General features: G+C 45.5%; 1 pseudogene; it reads left to right on the forward strand.

The window, feature by feature from the left end:
* Positions 1 to 19,774, forward strand: part of LOC103199604 — a 30,086-nt pseudogene that overhangs the window by 9,943 nt on the left and 369 nt on the right.

Consider the following 19,774-nt stretch of genomic DNA (forward strand, 5'->3'; position numbering starts at 1 on the left):
GAAGGGTCAAGGAAAGGTTTATATATGGAGGGAAACTTTCTTTGTTGGTTGCCAGGGGTGGGAGAGGAGGGGAGGGAACACTGCCAAAAAAAAAAAAAAAAAAAGTTTTGAGCCTTATCACTTTAGTTTTGTGTGTTTCACTGTACATAAATTATATTAAAAAAAAAAAAAAAAAAAGTTTTGAGCCTTATCACTTTAGTTTTGTGTGTTTCACTGTACATAAATTATATTTCAATAAAATGCAGTTTAAAAAAGAAAGAAAGAAAGCTGATGTAGCTGAACATGAAAAGGAATCTTCTAGCATTAAAGAGCTGATGAGTATTAGACAGTGTTCAAGAATTAGGCATTTGCTTGTAGGGGAAGAAAACAGAATTAGGTTGGATCCAGTAGCCAGTGCCATGGAGTCAACTCCAATCATGGTGACTTGTGTCAGAGTAGAACTGTCCTCTGTTGGGTGGTCAGTGGCTGATTTTTAGATTGACAGGCCTTTCCTCCAAGGAGCCTCTCAGTAGACTTGAACTGCCAACCTTTTGGTTAATTGTTTGTCCCACCCAGAGACTCCTCGTTTGGATCAGGAGTTGGCCAACTTTGTCTGTAAGGCAGCAGGTACGAAGGAAGCCAGGCTTTGTTGGCCACAAAGTCTCCTGCACAACTACAAAGCCCTCGGGTCTGCTGTGGGAGGATGAGAGCAGTCAGACAGCACGCAGACGAATGGACTTTGTTTCCCAATAAAACTTTATTTCCCAAAAATAGGTGGCAAGCTGGATTTAGCCCAAGTGTTATAATTTGCCAACCTCTGCTAACCTTTGCTGACCTCCAATGGCTTTTTCAACCCTCAGAATCTGACACATCACGTCAGCCTGGGGCAAGTTTGCGATCCCACCGCACGTGTGTCTGTGTGCTGTGCTGTGGTGGCTTGCGTGTTGATGTCATGTTGGAAGCCATGCCACTGGTGCTTCAAATACCAGCAGGGTCACTCATGTTGGACAGGTTTCCGTGGAGCCTCCCGACTAACACTGACTAGGAAAAGACACCTGGAGATGGGCCACCAAAATTCAGCCAATGGAAACCCATGGATCACAACAGAGCAGTGTCCAACATAAACCAAACACATTCACTGTCATCGAGTTAATTCCGACTCATAGTGACGCCCACTAGGTTTCCAAGGCTGTAAATCTTTATGGAAGCCGACTGTCTCATCTTTCTCCCACGGAGCAACTGGTGGGTTTGAACCACCAAATGTTTTAATCACTAGATCACCAGAGCACAGTGTCAAATTACCCAATAAGATAAGCACAGGTTTACTTATGCTTACCATACTAATCTGTAGTGAACAATTTCATGTTTTTTCACCACATCAAAGACTCTGCTCCTAGGTATGACTGGCATCTGTCTCTGTCCCAACCCCACAGCACTTTGCTACAGAATCAAAGCCTCTTTTCCAATATACAGTCCTTGACAGGGATGAAGTACCCAGCAAGCAAAGTAACGTGGATTTACTTGCGCTTAGTTATTAAACCGTTCACTGTAAGTGAGTAAACATGAGTAAGCCTGCTTCCCTCGCTTGTTGGCTAATCTGCCCCTGGATATGGGGCTGGAAGATGCACCCTGAGGTTAGAAGGCACTCAAAATACACGGGGCCTCAACAGTGGGCTCAAGCCACCAACGATTGTGGGGGTGCCCCAGGACCAGGTGTTGCCATGCCTCAGCACCAATGCAATGGCCGCTACAACTGCAGCAGTTTGCCCTCCAGGCCCATGTGCCCCATGGTTATTGGGAGAGATCAGCGTGCAGAGGAGAGGGAAGGGCTGCTCTAAATTCTGCTTGACCTTCAGGTGGGGGGTGGGGTGATCTGAAAACAGACCAACTGGACACCCAAAGCTTCTGTCCAAGGCAACCTCCCCACTGCCCCACCCTACCAGCAGGTGAAGATGCCCTGTGCACACCATTCAACACTGAGAGCCTGTGCCAAGAGGCAGCGAGGGGAGCCCTGAGGATCCACAGGCAGGACGTGACAGGGACTAAGCTTGCCTCAGCTGCTCCTTTACCTCAACTCCCTCCCCAAATGCTCCCTCCCTCCTGGCCTTGGTCCCTTCAATCCCAGACAGGTCATTTCCTATCCAAGATGTATCCATTACACCGAGAGGCATCTCAAGCTGTCTGAATGTTCTAGGGATGCTGGCACAAAGGACCACGAAGAGGATAGCTTTAAAGAAGCAAAACATACTGTCTCAATCATGGAGGCTGGGAGTCCAAATGTAGGGTATCTTTCCGTCTGCTCTGGGGGATGACCCTTCCTTGCCTCTCCCAGGTGGCCCCAGGTGTTCCACGTGGCCCCAGGTGTTCATCGCCCCACCCACGTGGCTCCAGGTGTTCCACGTGGCCCCAGGTGTTCCACGTGGCCCCAGCTGTTCCTCGCCCCACCCACGTGGCCCCAGGTGTTCCACGTGGCCCCAGGTGTTCATTGCCCCACCCACGTGGCCCCAGGTGTTCCACGTGGCCCCAGCTGTTCCTCGCCCCACCCACGTGGCCCCTGGTGTTCCTCGCCCTACCCACGTGGCCCCAGGTGTTCCTCCACATGCAGATGCATCTTCCCACGTTCCTCTTCTCCATGTTTCCGAAGCCTGTTCTCCTCTTTTATAAGAACAGCACTCAGATGGATTGCGATCCACTCTACTTTGGCCGACTCGACGGCAAATAACAACTACTTTGGTTTGACCTATTGTTAACTGGGTGTGCGAATGGTTAAGTGCTCAGCTACTAACCAAAAGGTTGGTAGTTTGAACCTATCTAAAGGTGTCTTGGAAATCTGCTTCCGGAAGCTCACAGCTGTGAAAACCTTACACAGAGCAGTTCTACTTCACAATACACAGGGTCACCATGAGTTTGACTAGACTTGTTGGCAACTGGTTTAGTTTTTTGTTTTAATTAGTAACATTCAGGCACCAAACTTACCAACTTTCTGAGTTCCATATGCCTTAGAGGTACTGTCATTCTTGGTCACTTGCTAGACGAGGTCAGCATTTGAGAAGTCTGTCTCAGACGGTGTCACAGGGCTGTGGCTCTTCTCTTGACTCTCTGTGGGAACAGGGATGAGAGCTCCATCCTCCTCTCCCACTCAGCTCCTGCCAATTAGTCTCAGCTCTGTGCATGGAGTGGGCTCCAAACAGACTGAATATGGCCGTAAGTTTTCTACCTGTGCACCTTTTGTCAAGTGGTTCTTTTTCTGAGATGCGTTTTTACCCCACATTTCTTGGTGGTCCTTCCCAGACCTCCAGGACATCTTGACCCAGTTCTGCCACTCAGAGAGCATGTTCTTCCCATCCCTTAAATTCACTCATTGCCTGGCCTATACTTCCTATGGCATGTGTCACATTCTAGCTTACAGTGTAGCTAGTCATCTTCATGTTTCCAGATTCCCACTAGACTTCTTAAAGGGAGTAGGTCTCACTCATCCTTGCAGCACATGGTCGTGAAGGGGTTATGATCATGGGCTCTAGTGGCTGGATGAGGAACAACAGGAGGGGACAGATGGGTCACTGAATTGGAGATGGACTGGACTCCAAAGGCCATTTGCTTTACAAATTTGCCCTGGACTGTCCTTGTTACAGCTGGTCATTGAAATTCTGAACCCAAGGCCTTGAAGCTTACATTTTCCTTTCTTCTTCTGTTCCTCGGTTCAGGAAACAAACAAATCCCTTCAAATTCTACCCTCTCTCTGTGTCTTAACATTGAGTTTTAGGATGAATTTAGAGATTATGTACTGATGGACTGTAATGAGTTTAAAATGTCCTGAGACAAAGTGCCTGACAGGAGAACACCCTTCTAATCCCCAAAGTGGAGTTTCTCTAATGAAAAGGGAAACAGACAAGCTGTAGTTTGGGACTGAGGAAGAGAAGAGCCCCACACACACTCCCATACACACCCACACACCCACAGTGACTGCTGTGCTGTAGGCAAATAGTGCAAGTTTCAGTTCCAGAGAAGGTGGTAGAGGGGACAAGATCAGTAAACCGGAGGACACTCTCCAGGGCCCATGGAAACAGTACCTAGTCCCTAGACAAGCCCAGTTGCATGGAGAGAGGGGCATCCATGCACTCTGCCTGGTTACCAAAGGTCTGCTCTGTGCCTGGTACCCTACACATGTGTTCCTATGCCTAGATCTCAGAGCCCTGGAATCAATCACAATGCAAGGTGCACGGGACCTAGCGGCATCCTTGCAACTCAAGCTGGAGTTGGATGGGATGGATAGCAACTCCAACTGACTTGAGAATCTAGACCATCCTGGTTTAATTTCTCCAGAAAATACACCCCTTGTAGAGCTGGGGAGTGGGCAGTTACTTAGCAGTTACTTCCCATTGCCAGAGGTTTTAATGCAATTAGTCTGGGCAGTGCTTTGGCCGTGTTGATTGTTTTAAAACTTCCCAGGTGACTCTAATGTTCAGCCAAGGCTGAGAGCCACCCCCTTAAAGCACTGCCTGCCAAGTGTTAGTTATCTGCATACTCTCATGCTGAACAATTACTTACTTTCCATTTTCTTGAACCAAATTCTGTTTTTAAATTCAACTTCATTTTAAAAGGAAGTGTTATATTATCAGTGTTGCAAAAATGGTGTGGTGGCATTGGACTTCCTTGTCTAACTTCATGAAGGGGGAGGAGAAAGAATCAAAATAAGCATCAGCCCAAGGCTGATTCCTATGAGGTGGAGGTCAGACATGCCTCCACCCTCCAACCTTTCTACCAGTTCTGACACCAGCTGTCCCTTCTTATGGCACTCTCTACTTCTTGGCCGGGCTCATCAATTTGTTGCAATGGCCACACAGAACTCACTGACCATACTCACAGTTACAGGGTTTATTAGAGAAGTAACAGGTTACAAATTGCAATCAGGATCAGGAGGCATGTTGAAGCAACAACTTCCTTCTTCAGTGCAGGACAGCTCGCTCAGCTCCTCTCAGCCACGTAGAGGTCCTCTCCAACCCCTGGGGACAGGCTCCTCTCTCAGCCCTCCGCCCTCACTGGGGCCTGGCCTCTACCCTGCTTGGTCAAGTGTTATGAAGCTCTTTACTTCCTTCAATAAGTGCCAGGAGGCAACCCCCTCTGCCAGAAAGCCTCTGCCCAAAGGTGCTCAGCTCTCTCTTGCTCCAAGGGTCAGCAAACCTACATAGTCACCTTGCCCTGGGGGTGGGAAGCCCACTGCACTGTCTGGCACTGGTTTCCTGGTTCTATTATTGCTGTTCTTCTGCCACGTTTGCTGCCGTTTCCTACCATCTCCAGTGTTACAGCTCTCTCTGTCTTCTGGGTCTAGGAGGTTCTCAGCGCAGGGACCCTGGGTCCAAAGGACACACACTGCTCCTGGCTTTTCTTCTTGTTGTAGTTGTTAGGTGCCATCAAGTCAATTCCAACTCATAATAACCCTACGTACGAAACACTGCGCCATCCTGTGGCATCCTCACGGTCCTTGCTTTGCTTGAGGTCACTGTCACAGCCATTGTGTCAATCCAGCTTATCAAAGGTCTTCCCCTTTTTCTTTGACCCTCCAATTTACCACATGATATCCCTCTCCAGGGACTTATCCCTTCTGACCACATGCCCAAAGTAGGTGAGACAAAGTCTGGCCATTCTTGCTTCTAAAGAGAATTCCATCTGCACTTCTTCCAGGACAGACCTGTTTGTTCATTCTGGCAGTCCATGGTATTCTCAGTATTCTTCACCCACACCACAATTCAAAGGCATCAACTCTTCCTTGGTCTTCCTTATTCATTGTCCAGCTTTCACATGTGTATGCAGCAATTGAAAATACCATGGCTTGGGTTAGACACACCTTAGTCTTCAAAGTGACATTTTGCTCTTTAATATTTTAAAGAGGTCTTTTGCAGTTGATTTGTCCAGTGCAACATGATGTCTGATTTTTGATTGCTGCTTCCATGGGTGTTGATTGTGGATCCAAGTAAAATGAGATCTTTGACAACTTCAGTCTTTTCTCCATTTATCATGATGTTGTTTATTGGTCTAGTTGCGAGGATTTTTGTTTTCTTTATGCTGTGATGTAATCCACACTGAACACTGTAGTCTTTGATCTTCATCAGTAAATGCTTCAAGTCTTCTTCACTTACAGCAAGCAAGGTTGTGTCATCTGCATATCACAGGTTGTTAATGAGTCTTCCATTAATCCTGATGCCATGTTCTTCTCTCTGTAGTCCGTCTCTCAGATTATTTGCTCAGCATACAGATTGAGTAAGTAGGGTGAAAGGATACAACCCTCACATAGGCCCTTCCTGATTTTAAACCATGCAGTATCCCCTTGTTCTGTTCAAATGACAGCCTCTTTGTCTACATACAGTTCCTCATGAGCACAATTAAGTGTTCTGGAATTCCCATTCTTTGCAATGTTATCCATAATTTGCTATGATCCACACAGTCAAATGCCTTTGCATAGTCAATAAAACACAGGTAAACATCTTTCTGGTGTTCTTTGCTTTCAGCTAAGATCCATCTGACATCAGCAATGATATAGTTCATTCCACATTGTTTTGGTTCTCTTGTGCTGCTCTAACAGGAATACCGCAGGTGGATGGCTTTAACCAACAGGGATTTATCTCTTTATAGGAGCTCTGGTGGTGTAGTACCTAAGGCACTTGACTGCTGACCAGAAGACTGGCAGTTCAAACCCACCAGCCACTCCTCAGAAGGAAGATGGGGCAATCTACTTCCATGGTAATACTGCCTCGGAAACCCAAGGAGGGGTCACTATGGGTCAGATCCGACTGGATGGCAGTGATTTTGGTTTTTTGGGTTTTTTTTTTTTATTCCCTTACAGTTTCACTCACTCACTCACAGCCGTTGAGTCGGATCTGACTCATAGCAACCCCTCCTTGGGTTTCCAAGGCAGTATCGCCATGGAAGTAGATCACCCAATCTTACAGTTTAGGAAGCTAGAAGTCTGAGTTCAAAGTGCCAGCTCTAGGGGTTGGGTGAAGGTCCCCCTACCTTTGGCTTCACCTCTGTCTCTTGTTCCCAACCCACTAAAGCTGAAGGCATCTCTTAATTCAAGCAGCTGCTGGCCTCTGAGGCTGACAAACCAAGGTCAACTTGGAAAATGGCACAGTCCAAAGATTATCAAGCAACATGGCAGGCCACTAGTTCAAGTCCAGAAACAGACCCAAGATTAGCAGACAACATGGGAAGCCCTGAGATGAAGATTTAGCCAAATGCAGGATCCAAATGTGCCAAAAAGCTCAAGGTGTTTCTCAAAGCTTCTCCTTATACACTGAAAGCAGACCTTAAGACAGCTACTCAGATGCTCACAGTAGATTCCACCATGGAGTTGATTACCAGTCTCATCATGGGGAACAACTACATCCAACTGCCTAGCCACTCAAAACCAGGCTCATTCAAGTTGACACATAACCATAACCACCACACATGTCCTCTTCTGAATCCATCTTGCCTTTCTGGAAGTACCCTGTCAATATACTGCTGCAACCATCTTTTAATTACCTTCAGCAAAATTTTACTTGTGTATGATATTTGACTGCTAACCAGAAGGCTGGCAGTTCAAACCCACCAGCCACTCCTCAGAAGAAGGTTGGGCAATCCTACTTCCATAGTGATACTGCCTCGGAAACCCAAGGAGAGGTCACTATGAGTCGGGGGCGACTCGACGGCGCATAACAACAACAACTACAACAATGATATTGTTCAATAATTTCCACATTCTGTTGATCTCTAAATTCAGGTGAGATATAATCAAGGTTGTATTTTGGCTCTTGTAGACTTGTTTTAATTTTCTTCAGATTCAACTTGAACTTGCATATGAACAATTGATGGTCTGTTCCACAGCCAGCTCCTGGCCTTATTTTGACTGATGATATTGAGCTTCACCATTGCCTCTTTCCACAGATGTTGTCTATTTGATTCTTGTGTATTCCATCTGGCAATGTCCACGTGTATAGCCACCATTTGTGTTGTTGAAAAAGGTATTTGCAATCAATAAGTCATTGGTCTTGCAAAATTCTATCATATGATCTCCAGCATCATTTCTATCACCAAGACCATATTTTCCAACTACCAATGATTCTTCTTTGTTTCCAACTTTCTCATTCCAATCACCAGTAATAATCAATACATCCTGATTGCACATTTGGTCAATTGCAGACTGCAGAAGCTGGTAAAATCTTAAGTTTCTTCAACTTAGGCTTTAGTGGTTCGTGTATAAATTTGAATAATAGTAGTAGTGACTGATCTTCCTTGCAGGCATACGGATATTATTCTCTGACATCATTGTATTTCAGGATAGATCTTGAAATGTTCTTTTTGATGATAAATATGACACCATTCCTCTTCAATTTGTCGTTCCTGGCATAGTAGACCATGTGATTTTCTGATTCAAAATGGCCAGTTCCAGTTCATTACAGCTCACTTATCTCTAAGATATTGATCTTTATCCATTCTATTTCATAATTTATAACTTCCAGTTTTCCTACATTCATACTTAGCACTTTCCGTGTTCTGATTATTAATGACTGCTTACAGCTATTTCTTCCTATTTTGTCCTATGAGCAAATGAAGGTCCTGAAAGCTTTACTCTATCCATGTCATTAAGGTCAACTGTACTTTGAGGAGGCAGCACTTCCCCAGTTGTATTTTGAGTGCCTTCCAACCTGAGGGGCTCATCTTGTGGATTATTTAGACAATGTTTTACTGCTATTCATAAGGTTTTCACTGACCAATTCTTTGACAAGTGGATGGCCCCTTCCTTCTTCCAAGTCTGTCTTAGTCTGGAAGCTCTGCTGAAACCTGTCAATCATGGGTGACCTTGCTGGTATTTGAAATACTGGTGGCATAGCCTCTAGCCTCACAACAACATGTAAGCCCACAGTGTGACAAACTAACAGGTGAGTGGTGGGCTTTTCTTCTTGGTGGTAGTGAAGGCCCTGCCTCTGCTTTGGGATTGGCTCTCTTTTTTAAACCCAGTGGGATGGCAAAGCTGAACAATCCCCTTGTTAGGATTCCATACACTTTATTTGCATGGTCCAACTGGAGGGACCCACCCCTGGAGAAAGATATCATACTTGGTAAAGTAGAGAGAGAGTCAGCAAAAAAGAAGATCCTCAATGAGAAGGATTGACACAGTGGCTCCAACAGTTGGCTCAAACATGACAACAATTGTGAGGATGGTGCAGGACCAGACAGCATTTTGCTCTGTTGTGCATAGGATCACTATAAGTTGGAGCTGACTCAATGGCACTAAGGTCACTATAAGTTGGAGCTGACTCAATGGCACTAACAACAATAAGAAGAACACCTACAAGGGCTCCATGCACCTTATTTGCACTGTTAACAACTGTCCAGTCCTCTTGGTGGGCCACAATCACATTGCTTGCATAGGCCCACCCAATCATTTCGTAGGAGTTACAAGCCAATGGTGAGAAAAAGCATATAAAAGTGATTCATTTCACCACAAGTGTAAATGGAAAACAAGTCTCCTACGTGTCAAGACCAACATGTATGTATAAGTGTGTAGCTCCCTCCTCAGTGCCTTCATCCTACTTTGTTTTACTTTGCAAGACATATCACCATGTGAAATACTGCATATTTCATTCTTCCCCTTAGACTGTATGCTCCATGAGGGCAGGGACTCCTGTTAGCTTTGTCCAGAGTAGTGTTCTCCATCACAGGAAACTACCCTGGCACTTGGTTAGCTCTTAGTGACGATTGTTAAACCAAAGGAGACATAAGTAAATGAGTGAGACAAAATGTTATTAAATTCCAGCTAGATAAGGCTACTTGCTGACAGCTCTGACCCCAAGCCTGCTCTCTCCCTCAGTAAGTTAGCAAGATTAACCACAGTGGTGGTTCAGTGGCAGAATCCTCTCCTTCCATGCAGGAGATCAGGTTCAACTCCAGGCACATGGACCTCATGTACGGCCACCGTCCACCTGTCACTGGAGGCTTGTATGTTGCTATGATGCTGAACAGGTTTCATCAGAACTTCCAAACTAAGGTAGACGAGGAAGAAAGGCCTAGAAACCGACTTCTGAAAAATCAGCCAATGAGAGACTTATGGATCACTAAGGTCTAATCCTGTTGTGCACGGGGTCACCATGAGATGGGGGCCAACTTGATGGCAGCTAGCAACCACAGCAGCAGCAGAAAAGATAAAGATGTTTCAGCTCCAACCTGAGACTTTCTTCTAGATGAGTCAAAGCCTGAGGAAGAATGAAGCATGCAAGTGTTGACCGCTGATTGGTCAGCACCTAGGAACACTGGCCGGCACCTTTAGCAGCATCCTTAGGAATGAACGAAGGTGACTCCGTGTTAGTCACAGCTAGTTAGTGCACTCAAATCACTGTGCTGTCATCTCACCCTCCCCGAGAGCATGCCTTGGGTCCTTCTGAGGGACAGTTCTGATGCCAAAGAAGTGCATCCTATTTTTCCAGACAGCATAGCCTCTAGGAACCATGTCCCTCTCACTCCTCACAGATACGTACAAATCGAGGAGAGACCAACCATTTTAACATCCTTCCCAGAAGCAGACCTCTCTCCATGGTGGGGGTGCTCAAATTCACATGCAGCACATTGCATTGTGATTTTATTTTTACCCCATAAATCCTTCGGACCCCACAGTTCAGTGGGTTTGGAACCCAGGCTGGTTGCACAGCTATGAAAAATGCTAACCTCCCTTACGATGAAGTGTAGGTAACTGTTTTATGCAGGAACAGCCAAGTAACCCAAAGTAACACCAGTCATTTGGTCCAATCACCCCAAGGTCAAAGTCACTGAAGGCTGGGTTCAGAGTTTTGCCATCCTTGTGTGACAAGGAGTTTGAAAGACAGCTATTTTGCCCTTGTCTGGTCACCTTGGTCTCAAGGGAGCTATTTGTATAATGAACTGGGAATCAGCACATGATTTCGGTGAATATTTTAATTTTTCTCCCATCCACATATGCCACTCGATTATCCCACCTGTTATGGATTGCATTGTGTCCCCAGAAAAGATGTTGATACCCTAACCCCTGTACCTGTGAACGTGTCCTTGCTTGGAAATAGGGTCTTTGAGCATGTTAGTAGTTAACATGAAGTCATACTGGAGTAGGGTGGGACCTAATCCAACACGAATCCTGTCTTTGTAAAGAGAGACGTACAGGGAAGATGGCTGTGGAGAGACAGAGGCAGAGAGCTCAGAGTTGCGTCTGAGCTGAGGAATGCCAGTGACTTCCAGGAACTACCGGAAGCTGGACAGGGCAAGAAGGCTCTTCCCCCAGAGCCTTCAGAGAGAGCATGGCCCTGCCCACACCCTGAATTTGAACTTCTAGCTTCCAGCACTGTGAGGCAATGCACTTCTGTTGTTTGGATACCATTCAGTTTGTGCTTTCTTCTATGGCAGCCGGAGGAAGCTGATAGAGCATCTCACGGGGGAGAGGGGACCAAGCTGCTGTTGTTAGATGCCGTTGAGTCAGTCGGACTTATCATGACTCTGTGCACAACAGAAGGAAACGCGGCCTGGTCCTGTACTGTCCTCACAATCGTTGCCATTCTTGAGCCCATCGTTGCAGCTACTGTCACATCTCATTGGGGGACTTCCAATTTTTTGCTGACCCTCTTTTTACCAAGCATGATATCCTTCTCCAGACACGGGTCCTTCTGACAACACAAAGTGCATGAGATGAAGCCTGCCCATTTTAGCTTCTAAGAAGCATTCTGGCTTTACCTCCTCCAAGACAGATTTATTCCTTATTCTGGCAGTCCATAGTATTTTCAACATTTTTTGCCAACACCACAATTCAAATGCATCAACTCTTCTTCACTCTACCTTATTCATTGTCCAGCTTTCACATGCAGATAAGGCGATTGAAAATACCTTGGCTTGGGTTGTTGTTGTTATGTGTTTTCGAGTCAAACCCGACTAGTAGTGACCCCTCCTTGGGTTTCCGAGGCAGTATCACTACGGAAGTAGGATTGCCCAACCTGCCTTCCGAGGTGTGGCTGGTGGATTTGAACCGCCAGCCGTCTGGTTAGCAGGCAAGTGTCTTAGCCACTATGCTACCAGAACTCCCACCTTAGTCTTCAAAGTAACATCTTTGCTCTTTAACACTTTAAAGAGGAGGGGACCATAGCACTACTTAAAGGACATCCTGGTTAACATGCTTCTTGCAAATGTTCACTCCCCAGCGCTGTGGTGGAGGAATCATGTCCATCTAGTTCTGCTCCAGGTGTCACTGGTGGGCTCGACCACTGTGCTCTGAGTGCATTTAAAAGCTGATTACCATAACAGAGGCTTGGTGAGAGACAGGAGAGCAGGAGGAAACAAGAGGAACAAGAGATGTTAAGGCTAAATAAAAGAGTCGTAGTAGCTTCACCGTATGTCCTGGGACAGTTTAAGATTGGAAACCAAACATTGGGAAACAGGAAAAGAAAAAGCAGTTAGATTAGCTACAGTCGTCTGCAACATTGTTAAAAGAGGTCACAATAGCACTGTTTGATACTAGGTGGAATTCAGCACTGAAAAAATTCAGTAGTTAAATAATAACAACTAAAAGCAGTGCTAACTATGTGCAAACATTGTTCTAAGGACTTCCTGGCTTTTTTTCTTTCTTCTTCTTTACCTTTCACTACTTCAATGTGTCTTTCCTGAACACAAGGACATAGCCACAGCACAATTTTCAGAACCAGAAACTTCACAAAGCTTTAACACTACTATCTAGTCTCCCGAATTTAGTCAGATTTTGCTAATCGTCCTGCTAAAACTGGTGAAATCCATCCACGATCGCACGTGGCATCTAGTGGCCATGTCTCTTTCATATGCTGTAATCTGGACAGTTCCTGGATCTTTCTTTGTCTTTCGTGGCCCTGACCTTGTAGAGAACAGGCAGTCATTCTGTAGCCTGTGTCGTGATTTGCGTTTGCCTGCTGTCTCCTCAGCATGATTTAGGTTATGCGTTTTTGTCAAGGAGACCACAGACATGATGTCGTGCCTCCCTCAGTGTGTCCCACCAGGAAGCACCTGCCAATTGACAGCACATTTTAATTATGTCTCACAACAACCCAGGAGATGGGCATTACTATTAGCATTCCCACTTTATGGGTGACAACACTGAGATACAGAAACGCTAAATACCATGCTTAGGTGGTGATGTCGGTGGGGAAAGCTGGGATTTGAATCCAGGAATGAATGCAGCCCCAGGATTTACACCCTAACCACTGACAGATGCTGCCTCTCCAAGGGGTTCTGGTGCGAGACAGTTCTACCTACGAGGTGGAACGGGGCTTTGGATGGCACCATCATCACTACTTGAGAAAACAAGAAAGCAAACCAGTTGCCAGCACATCGATTCTGACTCATGGCAACGCCCTCCATTGCAGAGTGGACCTGTGCTCTGGAGGGTTTTCGGGGCCATGACCTTTCTGAAGCAGTTAGCCAGGCCTTTCTTGCAAGGACCTCTGGGTGAGTTCAAACCACCAACCTTTCAGTTAGCAGTCAAGTGCACAACCATTTGTGCCACACACAGCCTTCCTTTAGAAAACAAATCCTCTAATAATGTGCCAAGCACTGATACCAATGCCTTATGTGTATTATGTTTTTAAATCCTCATGATAACCCTTGGCTACAGGTACTGCTATCGTACCCACTCTAGAGCTGATGTCCAAGTCATGCAGCTCTAGAGTGGACAAGCCAGGCTTCTGGCCCAGGTCTGTCTGACCACAGAGTAAACGCCTAGCACTGGGCTCTCTTGATTTCCACCACACTTGCTCTGCTGCTTTGCACAGAGGAAAAGATGGCTTCCTGGTTCTCATAATTGTTGATTATACAGCACTACGTCTCCAAATGCTGGCTTTTGGCCTTCCCAATCCATGAATGTCATCTGCTCCTTTTCTGCAAAGGACCCAGGGTAGGCTCAGCCGGGCACTGTTCTGGTGAGCTAGCCTTACAGAAATAGCCTAGGGCTGGAAGGACCACTGGTGTCCCAGAGAGAGCACTGGTAGTGAAGGGGAAGACAGGCCAAGGCCAAGTCAACATGATGGAGAGTCAGAAAAAAAGCAGAATGGAGGAAGACTCAAGATCAAAGGCAGGGCAAAGCAAGGAGGTCCAAGAGCACTGTCATGCTGGGTTGGAGAATTGGTTGATCTCCAGCCTATAGGTTTCCCAGGTTTATCTCCTCCAACTTAAACACACAGGGTTGAAGTGTAAGACATCCGGTGGAAATGATCAGAGAAAAGAGAACCATGTGTCCCTTCTGCAAAGTAGAAGAACCTGTCTCCTGATCCTCTCTTAAACTATATATTGCCCTACAATAAATAAACCAAAAAACCCAAAACTGTTGCTTCCCGGTCAACTCCGACTCATAGCGCCCATAGAGGACAGAGTGAAACTGCCCCACAGGGTTTCCAAAGCTGTATTCTTTTCTGAAGCTGACTGCCGCATCTTTCTTGTGCTGCATGCCTGGTGTGTTCAAACCAATGACCTTAGCAGCCAAGCAGATAACCACTGTGCGACCAGGGCTGCTTCCTACAATAAATAGCTTATATGAATTTTACCAGATACCACGGTAATTGTCCCCACAAGACAGCGATCAAGCATTCTCCTCCAAAACCCCTCTTCCTTACATCTACAGTATCTGTGTCCCTTGGTTTGTTTCATCAAGAACATTGGCTCCTAGAAAGAAAAAGACCGAGGTCATGACTGACAGGATGAAGTGATAGATCTTTCTCATCAGATAACTTCCAGGTTACATGGAATACTTGATTTAGGCCTACTTATTGGTGATCTCCTCAGAGAATACAATGTAGAATTGACTTTTGGATCATAGATGTTTAATGTTAACGCAGTTTCAGACACTCACAATGTCGTAAAAACTGGTATAAGTTGCAAGAGTGCCCTGCTGTGAGGGAAACAACCAAAATCTAAATCCAAACCTATAATACCTATAATACAGAAAGATGGGATATAAATATTATCACTACAAGAGGATCCTTCTAGTCTCAGAAAGAGTTACCAGGCATTTCCATTCATGAATACCCTGAGAACATGGAAAATATGATTTGATCTACCTGCACTTGTTAAGGAAAACAGATATTGAATAAAAGGAGAAGAACCTATATCTACAAAATAAAACTTTTAATGATTTTCTAAATAACATCACTAATTCCCTAAAAGTTAGAGGAAAAAAAAAAGTAATAATCATGTATAATATTAATCCACAAAGCTATCATAGATGCCTCACGCAGCAAGCTTTTCTTCTATGCTATCTACACATATACATAATAAGTGAGAAAATCGTTTCATTTCCAAGTTAGTGATGGAACTGGAGTTTAGAAATTCTAGTCTTATGAAATCATGTGATGCTTTACTGAGGATGTTGTTTGTTATTATAACTGGAAAACAAAAGGTAAGAAACTTAGAAGACTAATGCAACGACAGACAAACACCATTGATTCTGTTCTGTATCTATCCATGCTCATTCTGCCCTCTGGATTTGAATGAGTGGCAAACACAAGCTTGAAACCACTCAGAGCAGAAGTCTTCCCCTTCTCAGTTAATGATAAGTCTATTTTCTCAGTCAATTGGGTCAAAGCCTAGCAGACATCCTTAACTCCCCTCTTTCCTCACACCTACTTTCAGTCTGTAGGAAACGCTTCAACTTGACCTTCCAAGTATGCTTAGCTTCACTAAATGAGTGTCACTACCTCATTGCCACTTCGCTGGTCCGAGTGGCCATTGTCTCTCAGCTGGTTACTGTGATCATCTCCTTCCTGGTGTTTCTGCTTCCGCCCCTGTCCTCCCACATCCTCCCACATCCCTTTTCAACCTAGCAGCCAGGGACATCTTGGTGAATGTCACCCCTCTGCTCAATACCGTCAACTGCTAACTAACATCACTGATGTCATAAATGCTTCTCATCACTGAAGAAACAAGTTTTCTTTCTATGACCTTCAAGGCCTTAAGGTGACCTATAGGTGTTTACCCTGCCTCAGGGCCTTTGCACTTGTCATTCCAACACTGTCAGGGCTCATTCCTGCTCTTCCTAAAGAAGTCACCTGCAGAGGGAGGCTTTTGCTACCCTCAAAACTTCCTACCACAGCCAAACCCTTCCTATTCCCCTTCCTTGCTTATTTTCTCCTTCTTAGCACTTAATGCTGTCTAACCTACTATGCGTCTTACGCATTCGTCTTGTTTGTTGTCTCATTTCCCTCACTAGAGGGGAACTTTCAATGAGGTAAAGAATTTGGGTTGGTTCTGTTCATTGCTCTATTCCCAGTATGTAATAAGGGCATATAGTAGGCTCCCAGTACTTTATCTATTGAATGAAAGAATCAATGAATCAATAAAAAGTAACTAATAGCACATATGGGAGCTCTGGTGGTGTAGTGCCTAGGGCATTTGACTGCTAACCAGAAGGTTGACAGTTCAAATCCACCAGCCACTCCTCGGAGGGAAGACTGGGCAATCTACTTCCGTAGAGATACTGCCTCAGAAACCCAAGGAGGGGTCACTATGAGTTGGGTCTGACTCGATGGCAGTGAGTTTGGTGGGGTTTTTTGGAACAGCACATATGGTTCATGGATAAAGCATGAACAGTGAGGCTTTTTGAAATCCGGAAACACTCATCATGGGGCATGTGGAAGCCATAAGCATTGTTGCCCCCTGGCTGAGGTTGTCACATGCCTCCTGGCCCCCTGGATGTTGGTGTTGAACCCCCAGCCTCCTTTGCCTGGCTAAGCCTTGCTGACATCTAAAACCTGAGGCTGGCGTGTTAGCAGGCAGTAGACTGGAACTTTCTGCCAAGGCAAGACTAAAGTAGGGTCCTTGCCTTGTGAAAGCACCTGGCATTTAAGGGAAGGAAAATCTAGCCACCAGGGAGAATGCCAGTGGGTCCAACCTAATCCTACAAACAAAGAGATGGCCAGGCCTTTGACACAGCCCTGGGTCTTTGGTCCTATGCACAAAAGGTTAAGTGCTCAATGACTAACCAGAGTTGGCAGTCTGAACCCACACAGTGGCACCACAGACGGAAGTCTTGTCGATGTGCTTGGAGAGGTGACAGCTTTGAAAACCCTAAGGAGCAGTTCTACCCTGCACACAGGGAGACCTTGTGGGTCAGAATCAGCTGAACAGCACCTGGTTTGTTTGGGGGCTTGGTAAGAACAAAGCACTTCCTCCTCAGAAAGCTTTGCTGGGCTGTGGGATGTGGTTGGCCTTGTGGTCCCTGAGCCCACTACATTTCAGGTGCCTGAATTCCAGTCTTTGGTCTCAGACACTAAACTCAGAAGGGTGGCAACAGGGTAGAGAGGGGGGACGCTCCCTTTCACATTGAGCGATGGGCAGCGGATGTTCATAGGATAACCATATGGTTTTCAGGTCATCTTCAGATGTGGACTAAGTACAAAACTGTGGCCGCTGAGGTGACATTTTAGGGCATTTCTCTGAAGCTATCAGTGGTGTGGCTGGCAAATTCCTCAAAAGCTGCTTTTATCCCACTCTGGGCCTAATCCACAGTACCCCAGAGCCAAAATCCGTGCCACCAAGTCGATTCTGAAACCCATTGGGTTTCCAAAGCTGTAAATAATTACAGAAGTAGATTGCCTGATCTACTTCCTATGAAATAGCTGATGGATTTGAACCGCTGACCTTCTGGTTAGCAGCCAAATGTCTTGACCACTATGCCACCAGAGCTCCCTTAAGCACACCATCAAGGCACCAGAACTGAAGCCTCGAATGTCTAGATTTGTAGTTGTGCCCAATTGCAAAGTGGAGTTAGGAAGCCAGTTGGATATTCGATTAAAATTCAAAGGAAAGGTTTTAGGGACAGCATGTATGTAATTTCATCTGCGTAAGGGCCGAATTTGTTACCTGATACAATTCCTTTAAAGGGAGAATTGCTATTGTGATACTTGCCTAAAAATCAAAAGACAATGTCAGATTCCTCTTCTTCAGATATGCAAAACTGTTTAGTGCTTATCTTTTGTGTTCTGATTTATAATGAATGGACTTCTTTTCCTTTTACCCAGAGGTACCACACAGGCCCTGTGATGGACTGCATTGTATCCCCCCAAAATATGTGAAGTCATAACCCCTGTACCTTTAAATATGACTGGTTTGGAAATAGGTTTTATTTTGTTATGTTAATGAGGTCATACCAGTGTTGGGTGGGTCATAAACCTTCTGAATTATAAAAAGACCAGAGTACACACATACACACCACACCCCCACACACACGGGGAAGAGGAGGACAGACAACAGAGACAGATGTCTCTACAAGCCCAGGAACACCAAGGATTGCTGGCAACTACTAGAAACTGAAATAGACAAGGCAGGCCATCCCCCTAGAGCCAGCCGCACACTCAGTTCTGACTTCCAGCCTTCTAGCTGTGAGAAAATTCATCTCTGTTCTCTAAAGCTACCCACTTGCGGTCTTTTTGGCACAGCAACACTAGGAGACTAAGATAGGCCTCTGCTCTGGGCCCATTCTCAACCTACCTGCCCAAACAAGGGACTACCAGGTAGGTAAGACCAATGGTATCTGTGAAGACAAAAGAATGTATCTGAAAAGACTTCAGTGAGCAGCAATGTACCCCGGGTCCAGAGCAGAAGCCGCTCAGACAGCAGATCAGACATTGTCTGGGCATGTGGAGGACGGGGCAAGGACTAGATTACAAAGGGCATGAGGAGACTTTGGGAGGTATTTTGATGGAAGTGATGGATCCATAGACCTATGTTTAAAACTCCTCAAGTTGTACAGCTAAATCTGAGCAGCTCATTGTACATCAGTTATACCTCAGCAAATCTGTAAGGTTTCAGAGAAGAAAAACCAGAAAACAGATCCATAAGGCAAATACCATGAAGAAGGTACTCCTCAGAACAATCAACGCTGGGTGGGTGACCAGAAGGGCAGATTTGCCCAAAACCAAAGATGAGGAGGCAGGGAGGCACAGGGACGGGGAACAGGGAGGAAATGCGGAGAGTGCTGTAAGCAAAGTCACAGACAATTTGTGTATGAACTATGGATTGGGAATACTAATTTGCCATGTGGACCTTCACCTAAAGAACAACAAAATGTTTAAAAAAGAGAGAGAGAGATTTAAAAGTCCTACAGACCTCTTTGCAAACAAGGACCATATGCACTGGAGGTACTTGCCAGGAACCCCAATCTTGATTTCCTGTAACACATGTGATTGAAAGGAACCCTGTCTGAGAAGGCCGGCCTATGGAATACCAGTGTTCTGATGAACAAAAGGAGACATTTAGACCACGTATCAAAAAATCAAACCGAACTAGTGTTGTCAAGTTGATTCCAACTCAAGGCGACCCCATGAGCTTCATCAAAATGCTCTCACTTAACCACAACTGTAAGGAGCTCTGGTGGTGCAGTGCCTAAGGCATTTGACTGCTAACCAGAAGGTTGGTGGTTCAAATCCACCAGCTGCTCCGCTGGGGTTGCTATGAGTTGGAACCGACTTGATGGCTGTGGGCTTGGTTTGGGTTAGTCACAATTACATACCACATTCTCAATTATTTGTAATCAAGAGTTGGTGTAAGAAAATGGTGATGTGAAATACATAATGCAACGCAACGCAACACACGGCCATCAAGTCAGATCTGACTTGTAGTGACCCCTCCGAGGCAGTATCACTATGGAAGTAGATTGCCCAACCTTCCTTCCGAGGAGTGGCTGGTGGGTTGAACCGCCAGCCTTCTGGTTAGCAGTCAAATGCCTTAGGCACTATGCTACCAGAACTCCTGTGAAATACATATATATATATATATTTGTTGTTGT

This window comes from Orycteropus afer, unplaced genomic scaffold (genome assembly GCF_000298275.1).
Source record: "Orycteropus afer afer isolate SDZICR_OR568_19922 unplaced genomic scaffold, OryAfe1.0 scaffold00006, whole genome shotgun sequence".
NCBI lineage: Eukaryota > Metazoa > Chordata > Mammalia > Tubulidentata > Orycteropodidae > Orycteropus > Orycteropus afer.